General features: G+C 46.7%; 4 non-coding genes across 4 annotated transcripts; 3 read left to right on the top strand and 1 right to left on the bottom strand.

Moving 5' to 3' along the window:
- Nucleotides 1–3,156: 3,156 nt before the first annotated feature.
- On the top strand, nucleotides 3,157–3,238 carry trnas-uga (transfer RNA serine (anticodon UGA)). Its single transcript has one exon. It is a non-coding gene; the product is annotated as a tRNA-Ser (tRNA).
- Nucleotides 3,239–4,795: 1,557 nt separating this feature from the next.
- trnar-ucg (transfer RNA arginine (anticodon UCG)) lies at nucleotides 4,796–4,868 on the bottom strand. Its single transcript has one exon. It is a non-coding gene; the product is annotated as a tRNA-Arg (tRNA).
- A 7,499-nt stretch (nucleotides 4,869–12,367) lies between these two features.
- On the top strand, nucleotides 12,368–12,484 carry LOC138226802 (U5 spliceosomal RNA). The gene has a single exon (XR_011184705.1). It is a non-coding gene; the product is annotated as a U5 spliceosomal RNA (small nuclear RNA).
- A 230-nt stretch (nucleotides 12,485–12,714) lies between these two features.
- On the top strand, nucleotides 12,715–12,856 carry LOC138226794 (U4 spliceosomal RNA). The gene has a single exon (XR_011184697.1). It is a non-coding gene; the product is annotated as a U4 spliceosomal RNA (small nuclear RNA).
- The last annotated feature ends 4,933 nt before the right edge of the window (nucleotides 12,857–17,789 follow it).

Here is a 17,789-nt window from a genome sequence, read left to right as displayed (position 1 = left end):
TGTGCTCTAGGAACCATGCAGGGGGTGGTGCAGCGGTGGAGCATGCCTGACCCTTGGCTTAGTGGTCATCTGGAGCACCTGAGGGATCTGGGATTGTTACTCCATTCTCACTGTTCAGGTCCACCCTGCACACTTCCTGATTGAGGAATCCCTCTATCGGCATGTTTACAATCGTTCGCTGGGCGTGGGTGTAGGACACCTGCTCGCTCCCCCCTTCCCTCTCTAGGGGTTCAGGGAGCTGCCCCAGCACTGGGATAGCTAGTTCACTGTCTTTGAACTCACCATCACCCACCAGGCCCATGTCAGTGCAGGCGGGGATTCTGACACCCCCCTTTTCCATGTTCTGCACTAACAGTCAGGTGGCTTGCCCATCCAGCTCCAGTGGTTGGTGCTGAACCACTGTTGGTCAGACTCAGACTGACAAACTGAGCTGGTGGCTGTAAGAAAACCGGCTCGGCTTTCATTCCCTGTCCCTTCTGGGGGACTGGGTGTATTGGCAACCCTGCCGTTGAGGCAGGAACAATCAGGTCAATCTCACTCACTACCTGGTAGTTGTGAGAAATAATGTTACCTGACTGCAGGTTCCCTGGGTCACAGCAGAGGGAATCGGCATCTGGGATCAGGTGTGTCCACAGCGCAGTAGTCTCAGCGTCCAGCTGAACCTCCTGTCTAACCTGTGAATGTTGCTCCAGGGGATTTCTTTATTTATGTCTTTATTTAGTGGTTTCATTAGTGACAAAGGCTAAACTTTCTTGGAAAAATGTCTTTTATGTAAACCATGTTTGCTATTAATTCATTTAGGACTAGAATATGTTCATTTTCTTCCAATAAAAGAAGGGTTCCATTCGCCATAGTCGGGTTGACATTAGAAGCTTGCCACGCCCGGACTGTAACACCATCGCATTAGCATGTTAAAGCGATTTCGTTGAGGAGCCTGGCTTTCTTAACTAGTAAGTACTGTACTTCCTTGGTTTTTGAGGGGGGAAGGTGTCTTTCGCTGGAAATCTGGTCCCCTTCTACTGTGAAAATACCTGTGAAACCGGTTTAATCCGTCACAGCCAGCACTCCCGCTGGCCACCCACGTGTTATGCTCTTCATTAATGTCTAAGCCGGAACACATCATTATATCTCATTTTGTATTTCTTTAAAAAAAATCGTTTGCCCAGCCTAACAGTATTGTTGTTATTGTTTTTATCCTGTAAAGCGCTTTGAGGAGCCAGCTTTTAAGGCGCCATATACAATAAAGTTCATTATTATTACTATTGTTAAATTGCTGGACAGAGAGGTGAACATTATTACACGGAAGACAAAGATAGCGATTTATGTGTGGATGCTGCACATTGGTGGGGAGTCCCCATTGCCTGTAAAGCACTTTGAGTGGAGTGTCCAGAAAAGCGCTATATAAATGTAAGCAATTATTATTATGATTATTATTATTATGATTATTATTATTATGATTATTATTATTATTACGTTGCATTGTGCATTGTGCTGCTGTAATACAGTTTTAAATAATTAAAAGTCTAAACAGTATCAGCTTTATTTATGGGTTTTAAATCAATATAAATGTTTATATTGTAACGCCTAGGTGACTATTCATTGTTATTAAAATGACTTAAATTTGATCATGTTATGATAATTAGAAATATAAATTTGTTTGGTGCGAGTGAAGTTTTATTTAATCTCTGAGCCAGGGAAACATTGTATTTTTTTAAAAAAATGTTTATTAAAAAAAAAAAGTAACGGCTCCAGCAGGATTCAAACACACAACATGTGATGTAGGAGTCAGGAAGCTAACCCACAGCACCACCAGCAAGGTCACACAAAGAGTGTCGAAAAAGCCCTACGAAACATTATGTAACAATTCTTGTGTTGCGGTACATGAGTATAATTATATCGTTATTAATTTCTTTAAATACGCGATTCCATATTATATTCCCTTTTAATCAAATTCTTGTACCGGAGCTTGTTGACTCCAGTATCACGTTAGTTAAAGACTTCGATGCTTAAAATGTTTAGGGAGAAATGGAATACTGGTGTGTATGTTTTCTTTAAAGTACCGAGACCAGCCATATACTGTATGTTTAAGTTCCAAAATTAATATCGTTTATGGCCTTCACACGTGTTACAGTATGCTCCTATTCTTTTTATGCTCAGGTACTAAGATTTCCCTTCAGTGGTAAAATTCCATATAAATATTCAATGCTTAAACGGGCACAGTAAAGACATTAAATATACATGTACATATACATACTGTATACAGTACAGTTTGCATACAGTAATATGTTTATGTTCCTAAATCAATCTCTTTTATGAGCATGTGAAAGGCATGGTGAATCGGAGATTCTCAAAAATTACTGTACTTTGCATGATTGGAAACAAATGCGTGATTGCGAAATGCTGTGGTGTAACTTTTACAAAGACGGTCAATGAAAAAAAGAATGTGGACCAGGGCACTACTTTGAGTTTTACACTTGTCCAAGGTCATTCATTATTAATACTATTAGTAATATCTTCGTTAAAGACTTTGATGGCGACAGCTCAAACATGAGAGGTTGAGCTTTATTAGCTCCACCTTGCAGAAATTCCGGATACTATTATTTTAATTGCGGTTTTATAGGAGAATTTACGGTAACTCGTGGTAGACTGCGTAAAGCGCACCGCAAAATAATGTGGTATCGCCCGCTTGTTTTGAATAGCTGCATCTGTACGCCCCGTGTCTCAACGGTAGGACGGAGTCAAATACTGCCTCGACACGTAACAGCGTTATATTAAACCGCAGGACTTTAGGGCTGTTTTGTTTGAATGTTCAAGGCATTGGTAAGAGCGTAGGTCAAGGGCCATTGGTGCATCTCCTGTAACTGGAGTAAAAATGCTATTCAAAGTGCAGTGACTAAAATCGTCGTCCACATGTCTCCGTTGTTGATTGCTTTCTGTCTAAGAACGTTCTGTTTTCATGTCCGAACGGGGAGACTTTATCATTCCAACTTGAAGCCATCCTTAAGTCCTCTGAGGTGTGTGTGTGTGTGCTTGCACGTATGGCGTAAAAGGTTTCTTAAACGGAGAGCGAACTTGAAAAAAGTTGCCTCCGCCGCCGCCGCCGCCTCGCACTCCCTGTTCGATTGTAGCAAGAAGGCAGCGGCCGTGGCGCTCGCTGTAGTCGTGGCCGAGTGGTTAAGGTGACGGACTTGAAATCCGTTGGGGTCTCCCCGCGCAGGTTCAAATCCTGCCGACTACGGCGTCCTTTGCATTTGGTTGCGTGCGTGCGTGTAAAAGGACCAGCGCCGTTTCGTTTTCGCTGGGACCTTTAACACTCTAAATCGTCTGGACCCGCAGCCTGTGAAATCGATTCTTCAGCACCCACGAAGGACGCTTTGCAGCTGGACACAGATACCGATGCTTTTCTGCAACGAGCTTTCCAGCTGAATTTTCTCGGCAGCTCCCTACTGAACCTGTTCTCCATTGCAACATAGCGGAGGCTCGTCACATCTATAGCAAGGCTGTGTAGGACCGCATACGCCACAGTGACTTGTACACAGACCACATGAAAGGCAAGCAAAATACAATTTTAAAATTCCAAAGACTCACAAGGTCAGAGGAACAGCGATGATCTGAACTGATCTGTTACAGAAGTCTAGGTTGACCTTTTAGAGCTGTAATTGCATTTTTGTTTAATAGAAGATCAAATCTACTCGCATGTACCAGCACCTTACAGTTTATTGATGTTAATTCTGTTTAAGTAATAAGATTGCTAACGATGTTGGACTTTAGCCGGTGTTTTTTAGAACAAATTGCTTACACTTCTGTAAGGAATACGCAGTACGTGCCTTTGTCAGTCATTGCTCACCATACCTGTAACTTTCTTATCTAACTCACTTCCTCAAATGGTGAAGGTCCACAAACATAAATGAAAAAAAATCCCTTGTTGTAGATGAGGTGCACAAAAAAGCAGCCCCTGATAGTGTATAACACATTTATACTATTGCAGAGACACATGTAACATATATATATATACTGTTTATATATATGAAACAGAAATAGAAACAGAAACAGGAATCGCTTACACACCTGGAGAATCTCTGTAGGAATATCTAGCATTTATCAATGGAAATAAAAGCTGCTTTAATACAGTGCATGTTCAAACTCAAACCCTCAGCTGCTGTTCTTGTTTGTTTTGGGACAAATTGCAACTGAGCATCGCATGAGCCGTTACGTACCCTTATCTGTTAGGGAATTTCAAGGGAGGAGTTAGGTCAGAATGGGTAGGCTGCAAAACAACAAGTAAAGATTTATTCCAAGATGAAACGTTGTGGCGGTTTTCTTATCTTTTCAGCATGGACTAAACTTTTACGTGTTCCTTATATGCTATATATGTATATATTAGCACCAATGTCGTTCTTAAAAACTAACATGAAATTGTCAGGGACATTCAGCTATATACAAAGACGAGACAGACAAACTAATAATTCTATATTAACGTGGCCTACATATTGACGCAATGATCGAACTAACTGACATGTTCTGATTCAGATTCCCTGCAGTTTATGCCAATTAGAACAATAGCAATGCTGAGTCCTCCCCACCCTACCGAGCACAAATTCAGCTGCTCTCCAGTTCTGTTCTGCATGTTTTTTCATTGCAATTGAGCTCGGAGCTGGAGATGATCTCCATACAGTTCTGTGTTAACTAGCCCGCACTTGCGTGCTAATTTACGGGTTGTGGCAAATGCTTTTCTATAGTTCATATACATGACAGCAACCTGTTACCGAGGAACCTGAGAGGTTTAAAAGCCACACGAGCCAAGCAGGATTCGAACCTACAATCTTCTGATCCGAAGTCAGATGCATTATCCATTACGCCACTGGCCCATAGAACATGTGCTTGCACTCCACCACAGAGAGCTCTACACTGCTACTAGTAGTACACTTCCCCATCTAAATTTTCACAGCAAGAAACTTGTGTTTCCTACTATTTTTATCAGGTTTAAAATATCATCTCCTTAAAAAAGAAAAAGTGTTGATGTGTCGTGCTGAAATTCCGATTGATTTTGAATTCAAAGAAAAAAGGTTTTCTTCCAAAACACCATGAAATTGTCACATCTTGCAGACAATAGGTGTATTCCATGTTGAAAAGAGAAGAAAGAAAACCATGGAGCCTTTTACAGGTGTGAGGCTTCTTCAGGTGTGAGAAGACCTCACAGCCGAAACACTGTGTTTCCGTTCTTCTCTTTTCAGCATGCAATAAACCTATTACTTGTTCCTTTGCAGCCGAGGCATGCTGACGTAGCTACCCAGCTGAACATCTTGCAGACTCTACAGTACTTCTCTCCTGTAGAAGTAAAGCAGGGCTTGCTGGGTGAGCTTTTGCTCCGGTAAATTAGGTCACGTGTCATGTTAAATCACTTCTTCTAAACACAACATTTGCTGGTGCTAGCTTTCCCCATGAAAAGAGACATTTCCCTTACAGTACATGACATATCGTTTTTATTCTATCAATAAGTATAGAAATTAAAAGAAAAAATGGTGTCGCCAAAGAATGGGAGGTGTCAAGGGCATTGAGCTCCTTGGACATGAAAAGTGCCCGATAAATGCCATTTCTCATCATTTCTCTTGGCGTCAGTTCTGCTATTAAATGGGACGGAGGCAACGGGCTCAGAGAGCAGGTTAAGTGCACACCGAACACAGATGTGTCCAAGTGTCTGTAAAAGGGCGGTGCTCTGCTGGCGCTGTTCCCTAGTGGCTTAAAGTGCCTGCCTAGTAAGCAGGCGATCCTGGGTCTGAATACCAGCGGTGCCTCTCTCCGTGTCTTGTTGTGCCGAATGTCTCATTTCAGACAAACATGTACAGCTTGGTTCAGTTTAATGCAAGAATTCATTTCCTTTCTGGAATAACTTGTTTTTGAAGAAATCCATACAGCTTGTGAAAGATGAAATCCATTTCTTGGTTGTCAGTGGAAAAAGATTGCCGGCTGCAAGAAGTGCAAGTGATTGTTTTCTTTGACCATAAACCTGCAAATGTAGGGAGCTCAAGCGGCCGTCAGTCTCTGTGGTGCAATCGGTTAGCGCATTCGGCATTAACCGGAAGGTTGGTGGTTCAAGCCCACCCAGGGACGCATGTCTCAGTTTTTCCAATGTAAACATCATCACCGCTAAAGAAAATGGCGCAGAAGGCTCCAAGGTCGAAACGTTGTGCTTCTTTTCTTCTCTTTTCAGCATGGAGCAAACCTTTGCTTGATCCTTTGCAGCCTACGCATGCTGACACAGCTACCTTTCTCTTAACGCGCCTCAATCATTATTCACCAAAACCATCAGCAGAATGTGTCGCCTTTGTGGTGATGTCACTCCTCTGCTTCACAAATGTCCTTAGTGACGGACCATTTCTTTCTGCCATTTTTCCGGAGCGGTTATTGATTGCTCCATCATTTCCCTCATACTTTCCATCCCTAGATTGAAAAAAAAAAACAGAAACAGGCTGACAGGACGACAATCAAATTGCAAAAACTCATCAAAGCACTCGATAGAGTATTTGAATCCACAAGTAGCTACGAGCAACTTTGTCCTGGCTTGCATGAAAGTCGGAAAATGTCAAAAAGAAAAAGATGGTGGCTTTTTCATATTCGTTCTTTTATTTTTAGTTTGTTGCTTCTTCTGTCCATTGTCCTCCTGCCTGGCTCTTGACCTGTGACTGTTTGAACGCACACAGTAGACTTTCATGCAGGGGATTTGTCCTGAGCCTCTGTGAAAGACCCACCCACCCCCATAAATAACTGCTCTAGAAACACATGAATGCAAAACTAAACCACAGCTTAAAGAGGAGCTTGTCATGACCGCCAGGCAGTTAAGACCAACTCTTAAGCAATCTAATCAGCACCAGCAGCGGGTGATTATTAACAAACGCCGCCGCACGAGTTAACCCACCTGCACACACTCCACCGTGCGGTACGCAGTGCTATTTTTACCATCTTTACCTGCTTCCCGCTGGTATTGAGTCTACTCCTTGAGAGCTCTACCTGGCGTTTTTTCCATTACTTCTTTTATTCTGGATATTGGACTCCCCTTCTGCCTTTTCGACTTTGGACCTCACCTCTCACCTTGGACTGTTTGCCACCAGTGTACTCCCTGGATTACAACTTACCTTACGCCTCTTGACCACGGAACAAAGCAAAGCAGAGCAAAACAAAAAGAACAAACGAAAACCCTCACGTCCCGCACTTGCATATAATGCCGTTACGTGCCCAAGCAGTATTGTACGTCATCCTGGCACTGCACCCCGGGGCGTACGGTATATGGGAACGAGCACACGCCACGAATCGTCTCAAATCACTCCCTACAGCTGTAAGGCGCCTTGAAGCATGCACCCCCAACATTCTTCTTTGCGCATCTGTTAAAGGTAAACTCTTGAGCAAACTCTGAACCAGCTCAAAGGAAACTAATCCGATTAGACGTTACTTTGACTCATCCTTTAAGGGACCCTTGTTAATTGGAGAAATCAATGATTTTGAATGAATTCTGTATGCGTTAAAAGACAGCTATACACTGAAAACATGCAGGACACTTCTCATGATGTTTCCCGAGCCGAAACACATTGCGTTTTTAAAAGCCATCTGACAAAGCCCGCCCACTGAAAACTGCAGCAGATCGTGTAAAGACGTTCAACTTTGTAACTACTGCACGCACAGGAAGCAGAATAAATTCCTCTTTTCCGGTTTTATTTATGCGAACCATAAATAAACCAAATAAACCAAGTTGCAAGAGGCCCGCACCCACAGCACAAATTGCGCAGCCTAGGCCACCTCCTCGCCCCGCACGCCACCGCCTCCTGCTGGGCCCACTCTTTCGCACACTCACACGCCACACTAACACTCAAAAGTGTGGGCAAAACGAGAAAACGAGCGCGCCGTTTCCTACACATCTGCAGTCGCCATTGCGCATTCGCAGCATGTCCCGGGATGCAATTCGGCCTCATTTGCATAACTCCAGACCGGCAGATCGCCACGCAAGCTCGCGACGTGCGCCTGCCACACACCGAACAAACCTTTTCAGCAATTTCCAAAAAACGGGCCTGCTCGCCTGCCCACAAGGCTCCGTCTCTTACCTGCTCTCCAGAGCCTGCTGCCTTCTGTGCTTTTCTCTCGGCACCGCTGCAGCGCACACAACTCCTGCAGCGGGAGGTGGGAGAAAGTTCCCGCGCTCCGCCGCAGGGAAGGCTCGCTCCGTGCGCACACGTCCTTTCGATGCCAGTCCAACAGTTGCTCTGCATTAGCTGCGTCGGGGCTCCGGCGTGTCGCACCTCACCTCACCTCACCTCACCTCACCTCACACTGCCCCCTCCTTGAATGTCTGGCGCTGGGCATGCCCCGCTCTCCTCCGCCTTATCTTATCGCGTGTGAGCACCGACAATGGCCACAATGCCGGGGAATGGCACCTGTAAATTAATTATCTTCTCTTGCAGCCTGAGATCATGTCCTTCTTTTGGCTCCCTCCAGTTCTGATAAAAAATCTCACTCTTAGATGTGTTAATTTTTGCAGAGGAAGCCAAAGAGAACCGATCACAGCACTGCAGAGCTCTGCTAATTGAGGCATTGTCAGAGAGGAGTAGGGTGACGTCATCCATGTATAGAGATGTCTTTACCTCTCCTCCCCCACTTCCAGGCACTGGTATCCCATTAATGGCCTGATCCTGGCGCAAGGCACAGGCTAAGGGCTCCATAGCCAAAACGAATAACAAGGGGGATAATGGGCAGCCCTGCCTCACCCCTGAACAGACTTCAAAGGGGCGTGATCTATTGCCATTAACCATGACTCTGCTGTTGCTACCTGTGTACAGCAGGTTAATCCACTTTCTCATGATGGGGCCAAACTTCATGTGCTCAAGTACCGATGTAAAGTACTGCCGGTTTAGGAGGTCAAAGGCCTTTTCTAGGTCTACACCTAAAATGCACAGAGGGAGGGAGCGATCCTCAGAGTACAGACAGACATCCCTCAACAAGGCCAGGTTGTCGCTCATCAGGCGTCCTGCTATCCCACAAGTCTGTTCTTTCCCTACCAGTGAGGCCACTACATTTTGTAGGCGCAGGAAAAGGGCTTTGGACAGGATCTTAGTGTCCACGCCTAACAGGCTGAGGGGTCTCCAGTTCTTTATGTCATTCTTTGCTCCTTTCTTAAACAAGAGAGAGATAGTGCCTTCTCTTAAGGAGTCAGGCAGCAATTCTGTCTTATAGCTTTCCTCGAATAGGAGCTGTAGCGGATCCTGAAGCAGATCCCAAAAGGTGCAATAAAATTCTTTAGGGAGCCCGTCAGCACCCGGAGTTTTCCCCTTCTGTAAGCTCTCCATAGCCTGTCTCAGCTCTTCTACTGTCAAATCCCTCTCAAGTACTTCCCTATCTTCTTCACTCAAAACGTTTTCTAGCTTTGAGGTAAAAAAATGAATTTCTTCATCCTTTAACTCTGTAGAGCTGCACAGTCTTGAGTAGAAGGCCTCGGTGCAGGAGAGGATAGCACTCGGCTCTGTTCTCTCTCGTCCCTCCTCATCAACTACACTTTCCATGACAGACTTGGAGCCTACCACTTTCCTGAAAAAGAAGCGAGTACACTTCTTATTTTCTTCCAAGAACTGCACTCTGCTTCTTAACAGCACTCCTCGACTACTTTCAACGGCTATGCTCCGGATATCCTTTTTTAAAAGGGTGATATCCTCGAGCACATCGAAGCCACTGTGCAGCATCGTGTAGAGACGCTGCAGCTGCCTCTGTTTCCTGGCTAGCACTCCTCTCCGTCTGGCAGCAGCCTTCCTTCCCTCAGCCATGAAAAAGGCCTTTGTCCTCATCTTCACCTCCTCCCACCACTCTCCTACTGACCCGTACAGACACTGCAAGGACAGCCACTGTGATAGTTTCTCCTTGTAGCGGGATACTACCCCCTCGTTCTCTAGCAGCTTTGTGTTGAGTTTCCAGAGGCCTGGGCCAAAGACAGTCCCGCCCTGGAGTTCCACTCTACACCCTAAAGCCTGATGATCTGAGAAGAAGACAGGCTGAAGAGTGACCCCAACAGCTTTCACTCTCTCTGAGACAAAGCAATAGTCAATTCTGGAGCTGCTATTCCTCCCTGACCATGTATATCCTGCTGTTGTGGGATATATACATCTATATGTGTCTGAGAGTTTAAAGTCTTGAACTAAGTTTTGCAGGGCCAGTGAGCTGGAATCCAATTTTATCGGAGAGCTAGACTGCCTGTCTGTGTGCTCTAAGATACAATTAAAATCCCCTCCCACTATCACGTCTGTGTTACTTAACAATAGGGGAGAGAGTGCCTTGAGTAGCTCCACCCTTCCTCCCACGTCAGTAGGACAATACACATTGATTAGCCGCAGGTTAACGGTGCCCCATTCCACATTCACACACAGCAACCTGCCATCTATGACCCTCTGAATACTTTTCAATTTGAAAGCCCATCCTTTGAAAAGAATGGCCACGCCAGAGGCTCTGTTGTTATTGTCCCCTGACCAAACAGAAGGCCCTTTATCCCACCTATCTTCAAAGCTTTTATACCTCTCTTGATAGGCTAAAGCACACTCCTGCAACATCAACACATCTCCCTCTCTCTGCTGGAGGTAATCAAAGACACACTGGCATTTAACTCTGTCATTGATACCTCTGGTGTTAAGAGAAATTTTGTTTAGAGCCATATTACATAAGAAAGTGGAACCAGTCTTTACAAAACACATTTCTCTTCGGTCTCACCAGTTACCTTCTTCTTTTTCTTTTTCTTCTTACCAATTTCCTGCCAGCCATCCTCTGAATGAGCCTTCATCAGGGTGGCAGCAGTAAAAGCATTCACGGAGTCCATTTCAAGGAAGGGGGTAGAAGGAGGGGTGGAGGGGTTCCAGCTGTCCCCATCGCCATGCTCTCCTTCCTCCTCGCTCGGGGAGAAAACAGAGTCATTTTTCCTTTTCCTCAAGTCCAGCTCCTGGGAGCACTGAGGGGAAAGGGGTGGAGCCGATGCACCAGTCTCCTCTTCCCCCTCACCAACCAGCTGTTGCAGATCCTCCGTGATGGACTGGATGGAGGAGAGGAGGGCATCTGTAGCACTTGCAGAGTCTGAGAAAAGCAGCTCCGCTGAATCCTGGGTATCGTCGCTGGACCCGCTCCACCTGGGGGCCCCACACTGGCCCTCGTTCTGAGGAGCAGGAGTGGGGGAGGGGTCCTCGCTGTTCTCGGGGGTTTTCAAACCCTCGTGCTTGTCTGGTGCAGTCTGCGGTTGTGGGGGCGTAGTGGATTTCTCTTCCACCGGCCCCGGAGCCACAGCAGGACTGATCCTGGCTGGAGGCTGAGACTCTTTGTCCAACAAGGGTTCTTTGTTTGACTTGTTGTTTGCTTTGGCTTTTCGGGCCGGTTTGGCTGAAACAAGCACTGCCTCATCCTTTCTCATTTTGAGTTTATTGGCGTAGGTGTGAGGGCAGTTCTTAAAAACGTGTCCTTCCGAGCCACATAAATTGCACTTTGGCAGCATTGAACAGTCAAAGGCTAAATGTCCCTGTTTGCCACAGGTCTTGCAGCATTTCACAGTGCAGGACGATGCCAGGTGTCCCACAGCACCACAGCGCCGACACACCTTTGGTTGTCCCACATAAAAAACATAGCCATTGCAGGCGCCCAGCTGGATTGTAGAGGGCAGGTGCCTTAAGCCTCCATTGACATTGTCCGGTAGCAAGCGAACCTCGAATTTCCTTGCTCCTGTTTTTATACCGTCAACATCTCTAACCTCAGTTCCATGGTGGACGGTGCAGTACTGCTTAAGCCAGGTGTGAATGTCCTCCGTCTTTGCCAGTTCCGAGAACATAACAACATGCACCGTTTTCCTCTCTCTCTGTGTCAGAGGCTGCAAGTTGATCTTCTCAAGGGCAGGAACTTTCCCTCTTTTTGCCTCAAACACATCCACACATTGTTCAAATGGAGAATAGGTAGCAAAAACAACCTCAAATGCTTTCTGACCTGGGAGAGCGAAGATGAAATCCAAGTGCCGAGGTTCAAAGCCAAGTTCCTTCTGTAACACTTTTCTGCTGAACTGCATACGATCCATGAAGAGGTCATCCAAAAGCTCAAAACGTACAGCATTCTTGCGGGATCCAAAGGTTGCCATCTCAAACTGCAAAACAAACACTGCTTCCACAAAACAAGAAAACAATCCAACTACTCCAACTACAGGCTGATCAAGGTATCTCCCCTGCCAGGTAAGCCGAGAGCCGCAGGCGATGAGCCCGGAGCTGAACGGGCCCCACTGGCTCGTTTGTAAGGCCAGGTGCATTGCCAACCACGACCGGCAGGGCAGAGGCCTTGAAGGCAGCCTGGGCTCCTGCAGCTGTCCAGCCACGCACTCTGGTTTCTCTTCATCTCGTACAAATCTTTTGCCTTTTACTAAAGATTTCCATGGAGAGGAGCATGAATGAGTTCCATACAATTTTTGTGCTTCCCTGCCTTCGGGTGGGGCACAGCTGGGCTGGTCAAAGAGAGAAAACAAAACCACTCACAATCGCTCTTATTACGGCGACTGTGGCCGTCTGCTCTGCGAGTCCTCGGTCTCCGCCTGTCTGATTGGCGCTCTTTTCTTTGGGGGGCGGGAAGTGTCCGGCCGCAAATATGAAGCGTTACAGCAACGACATGCCATGAGACGATTGATAACGATTTCCATAAGATCCCCGCGGTTGCCTGGCAACCGTCAGCTTTGCGCAGTGGCAGTATCGTAGCCTGTGAGGTTTAGCTGAGGCGCGATTATTGCTAGTTTAAAACTTTTCCCAATACCCCGCTTCCGCCGGTTTGCAATACAATCGGCGAAAGCAATTTTTGACAGTCTCGTCAGAGACTGAGCAAGGTGTTTAAAGACAGATTTGGTCATGGTGACATCATGGTAGAAAGAAACGAGCTTGTTACGTCTCAACAGAAACGCTCTTTAGCTCTTTCAGCGTTATGCAGAGAACAGCGTCTGTCGAGATCACTTTTGAGTCAGCGCGAAACGCCGTGTGCTGTCAGTTTGATTTCATATTGCTCGTAGCGGCGCCCGGCTTTTGTCTGTCAAATGTTAGGTTGCGCTTCTTCATGCTGCATTGTCGGCATGAGTGGAGCTTTTTAAACGTCTGTATTTACTGCGCCCCATAAGAAATCGTTTGTCCCCATTCAAAAGAGATTGTGCGATGTCCTGCAGCGTTCGCAAAGCAAACATTTGACAGTTTGAAAAGAGGAATTTATTCTGCTTCCTGTGCGTGCAGTAGTTACAAAGTTGAACGTCTTTACACGATCTGCTGCAGTTTTCAGTGGGCGGGCTTTGTCAGATGGCTTGGAAAAACGCACTGTGTTTCGGCTCGGGAAACATCATGAGCAGTGTCCTGCATGTTTTCTGTGTATAGCTGTCTTTTAACGCATACAGAATTCATTCGAAATCATTGATTTCTCCAATTAACAAGGGGCCCTTTTTGAACCTGCCAGAAGCATTCTTTCAATGTAACAGATTTACTCCGGGGAAAGGCAGCATGATATTGAGAGTAGCTCAAGCTTTCAGCACCCGTATCGGACTGCGTGTATGCAGACACTGCTCAGAATCCCCTGTAAGATTCTCCTTCAATTCCGTTTTGCAGTGCTTTAGCTCTTTCAAAAGGCTTCGCTTTGCTAGTCACAATCCAAGGCTCATGACAGCATTTGAAACCAATCGCCACTGCGTTGGCTGGGAATCGAACGCGGGTCAACTGCTTGGAAGGTAGCTATGCTCACCACTATACCACCAACGCACGCCCACAGGCGCCCTGCAGGACACCACCAGAGAATGCTCACAATTTCGGAAGCTGTCTCCGGGACGTGCTGATTCCACACATCCTGAATAAATCATGATATTGTTAGTTGCTGTAGCTAGACGTTCAAATGAGTTTCATGGCCAGATGGACTGTTTCCTCCAGCGGTATAGTATTGCAGTGAGACAGCACGATGCCTGCAAGACTATGTCACGCTAAACGCCACAGATTGTGTTTGTGTTGGACAGTTGGACCCTACAGTTGGACCCTCGTCGACAACCTGAATAGCTTATTCAGAAGCAGTGCTGGACCGGGAACGAACCAGCTTCTTCCCAGGCACAAGAGTGACTTGTGAGGACTCGCGGTCACACTCTGTGCATAGAGACTTTCTATCAGCCAGCCGGACTGCTGGTAGATCCCCTCGGAGCAACGACTGCCCTGCGCGCCGCAGTCAGATTCCTCCGCCCGTCCTACTCCGAGCTGCACCTTGACTGGTTGGCCGGTAGCCAGAGGACGCCGGGACAACACCCATTGGACAACCGCTGGAACAGAGGCTGCAACAGAGCCTGTCAGCTGGTTTGGTGTTCATGCCGGGAAATTCCAAATCCATACACAGTGGATAAGTAAACCCCATGTTCTACATTGCGTCTCGAGAATTTAATTGTACCTCAACACAAGTTGTTATCAATTTAATTCATGAGTAATGTATTTACTTCCGAGTTTAGAGTAACAGTGGGTAATAACACTGATTAGCGATTTGGTAACCGAACGATTTATATTGACATATATTCTCTGTTGTGTATCTCTTTGTGTTTGCATCTCTTCGGGATTATATACCTTGTATATTGATAACCCTCACAGTAAGGTCTGCCACTCGTATCCAGGCAGACTAGTATATGTTTGGTGCACAATTTATATTAATAAATGTATCTAGTGTATTGAACCTCTGTGTGTGCGTTGTTAGTTGTTCTGACGATTGATTTTCTAAAAGCCCCAACAAACAACCTTGTGATTACTGCTACAATTAATAATTGTCTCAGTAAACCCATCAAACCATTACATTTAATGGCGTCCCTGGGTGGGCGAGTTTAGAATGAAATGAGAATCCGCGGCTTCTATACGCGAATACCGGGTGTGCTGATAACTGCGTAAAGAAATCCCCCTGTTTTCTAGCGTTTAGTGTAACGTGTGCTGATTGGAAATCCATCTGCTCGGGTGTCTAGATTCCATACTGTATTTTGGAAAAAGAAAAAAAAAAGTAATACTCTTAAAGTTTCTCTGACGTAATGACAATGGCTGCTAAAATGTCTGAAGTGGAGTCGCTTATAAGTACTATTTCTAGCGACGACAATCCTGGTTACTGGAGTGGTATCGAAAAGTTGAACTTTGATGATATTGAGAAGCTGCAAGTAGATTTAGTAGCTAAGGTAGCGAACCAGCTTAACACAGGAGTGTCTGTGAACGCAGTTCTGGTCCTATCGAGTTTCACCTTAAATCTAGCTAAACAGCTGGAACTGTCTTTGTCCGAGCTGACAAAGTTTCAAAAGCTTCAGGGAACGCTAGAAAGATATAAGGCGGAGCGAGTCGAGTTGTTGGATATAATCAGAGAAAAGAGAGTGAAAAATGAGGAAAGTGAAGACTGACTCAGGGAAGTTTTAGGTAAATTAGATGACTTGTCTGCTAGAGAAACTGCGGCTGAGGTAGCTAGGAGAGACCTGGAAGCGAGCTCGAAAGAAAAAGAAAAAGAAATTGTGAGTTTAAATGAGCTCAGCCAGGAAAGGCAAAAGGAGTCAGATGCTGCCGTACTGGAAGCAAAATAGACTAGATCCCACTTGCATGCCAGCCCACCTAGCAGCCCGGAGCGCTCACCCAGCGCGCCGGGAGGAGGTTTCTCCCGGCCAGGGTCTGTGGTCGGATCGGCATGGGGGAGATCGCTGAGTCCTGCGCGAAACGCAAGGGCGAGTCAATTCAGGCATAGACCCCCTGCTCCTGATCACGGCCGTCTCCCTGCCCGCGGAGAAACCGTAAAAATTAACCTCCACTCCCTGAGGCAGTTAGCCAAAGATGTAGAAAGGTTTGACCCGTCAGTGTCAGGGAATAATGTGGAGACCTACATCGATGAGCTGAGATATACTTTGCAGTTTATGCCCGAAGCGTCCGAACAGGAAAAGGCTATGTAAGTAAGGAAAACTACCAGCCGAGCGGTCCACGAGTGGATGTCTAGACAAGGACCGGAGGTCTGTAATAGCTTTGAGGAGCTGTGTCAGGCAATGATCGGAGAATTTTCGGCTTTTATCGATCCCATAGCTGCCGTGGCTGCTGTGCACCATATTAAGCACGAAAAAGCTGAAGCCCCTCGCGACTATTATCAGAGGCTTAGGCGCACTTATTTTGCAGGGCGGAATGAAGAGGGTTGCGAAGAGAACGTGAATTTCAAAGGTTTATTCATTGCTAATCTGCATCCCTCAGTCAGGAAAATGATTGTGATGCACACTGATGCAAAAGCGATGAAAATGGCTGACATTAGAAGGTTGGCTCAAAAAGCCTGGGGAGCTGAAGTCTCTGCTTCCTCAGAGCGAAAACCTGCTAAAACGGCCGTGTTCGCCACTAAAGCCAGCAGGGTTGACGACTCGCCTCAGCTCGAGGCAGCTGAGGTTCCTGAGCTCGCTAAGCCCCGGCGCAAAATAGGCAGGCAGGACCGCACTAAGCGTCAGAGCCGCCGTGAGCGCTACGGGGAAGGCAAGGGCTCAGGCAGAGTCTATCATAAGACTGGACGAAGGGAGTCGACTGCAGCCCGCCTGGCCAGGCTTGAACAAGCCCTGCCTGAGAGATCAGGACAGGGTAAACCTTCCGCACCGAATGCCAGAAGTGTGAATGAGCTTAGGGGGACCACGCCCCTTCTCACTGGAGGAGGCGGGGATCCGTCCCAAGCCCCTCCCTCAGTCTATCTGATTGGGTGGGAGGGTTCCTGCCTGGAAGAAGGCTGTGACTCTGAGTTGGGCGCTGACCCCGCCCCTGAAGTCAAAGAAAAGGCAGGCTTCCAACAATTCTTAGGGAATCTCAGCCAGAAAGGCAAAGCAAGGCGTATTTATATCAAGGTTTCTCTTGAAAACGTCTTAGATAGAGAAGCACTGATTGACACTGGGGCTGAAATTAGTTTGATGTCAGCCGATCTACTCAGCGAGCTCAAACGAGTAGCGAAAGGAAAAGGCATCAGACTTAAGGTAGAACCGTGTAAAATAGATATTTCCAGCTATACCCAGGATCATGCCAGGATCACACACCGAGTGTGGGTGGCACTTAGGTTCGGGCCAATGAACGTGGTGCATCCTGTTTACATCTCTAGGTTAAAAACAGAGCCACTACTCATTGGCCAAGACCTGCTTGACAGGCTGGAGCCTCTGGTGGACTGCCAGCGTGGAAAATTGTGGGCTCAGGTCAAAAACCCTAAGCCTGTTGCACAGCAAAAAGGGGGATTCAGTGGTTATGCTGTGATCACACAGTGCCCACTGAACACTATAGCTGAGTTGGAGGTTCCTCCTGGTTCCTCTGGACGAGAATAAATGTCTCTTCTTGCTTTCCAAAACTACAGGGAAGTCCTGCCCAGGCCAGCACTCCCACGGTCTCCCAACTACAGGAGCAGTGCTCCGAGCAGCTGCTTGACCCGCCAGGTAAAGCACACCCCCTTTTCATCCCTGAAGAAGAGTGGATCTCCCTGTCCGGTAATGAATGGGAGTCCTTTCTGTGCACCCTGGTACCTCAGGGGGTCCAGGACTACCACCCCATGGTGGTGGGAGGGGGTCCAGGTGGCAGAAGTGCAGGTTGATGATGTAATTCTTAGCCTCAGCTCTGAGAAGTCCATAATCAGTGAAGGTCTGTTCGAGGACCTGTCGCGAAGCTGTCAGGTGACCCTGGTGACGCAGTCACAGGTTCTGTGGTGGGCACCCCCACCTCATAGGTCCATTTGGAGCAAAGGAAGCTGTGTAGCTTCCATCTCCATCGGAAAAAGGAAGT

Source organism: Lepisosteus oculatus, unplaced genomic scaffold (assembly GCF_040954835.1).
Source record: "Lepisosteus oculatus isolate fLepOcu1 unplaced genomic scaffold, fLepOcu1.hap2 HAP2_SCAFFOLD_172, whole genome shotgun sequence".
In the NCBI taxonomy this organism is placed as follows: domain Eukaryota; kingdom Metazoa; phylum Chordata; class Actinopteri; order Semionotiformes; family Lepisosteidae; genus Lepisosteus; species Lepisosteus oculatus.
The sequence above is the reverse complement of the archived record's forward strand: the minus strand, read 5'-3'. Positions and strand labels throughout refer to the sequence as shown.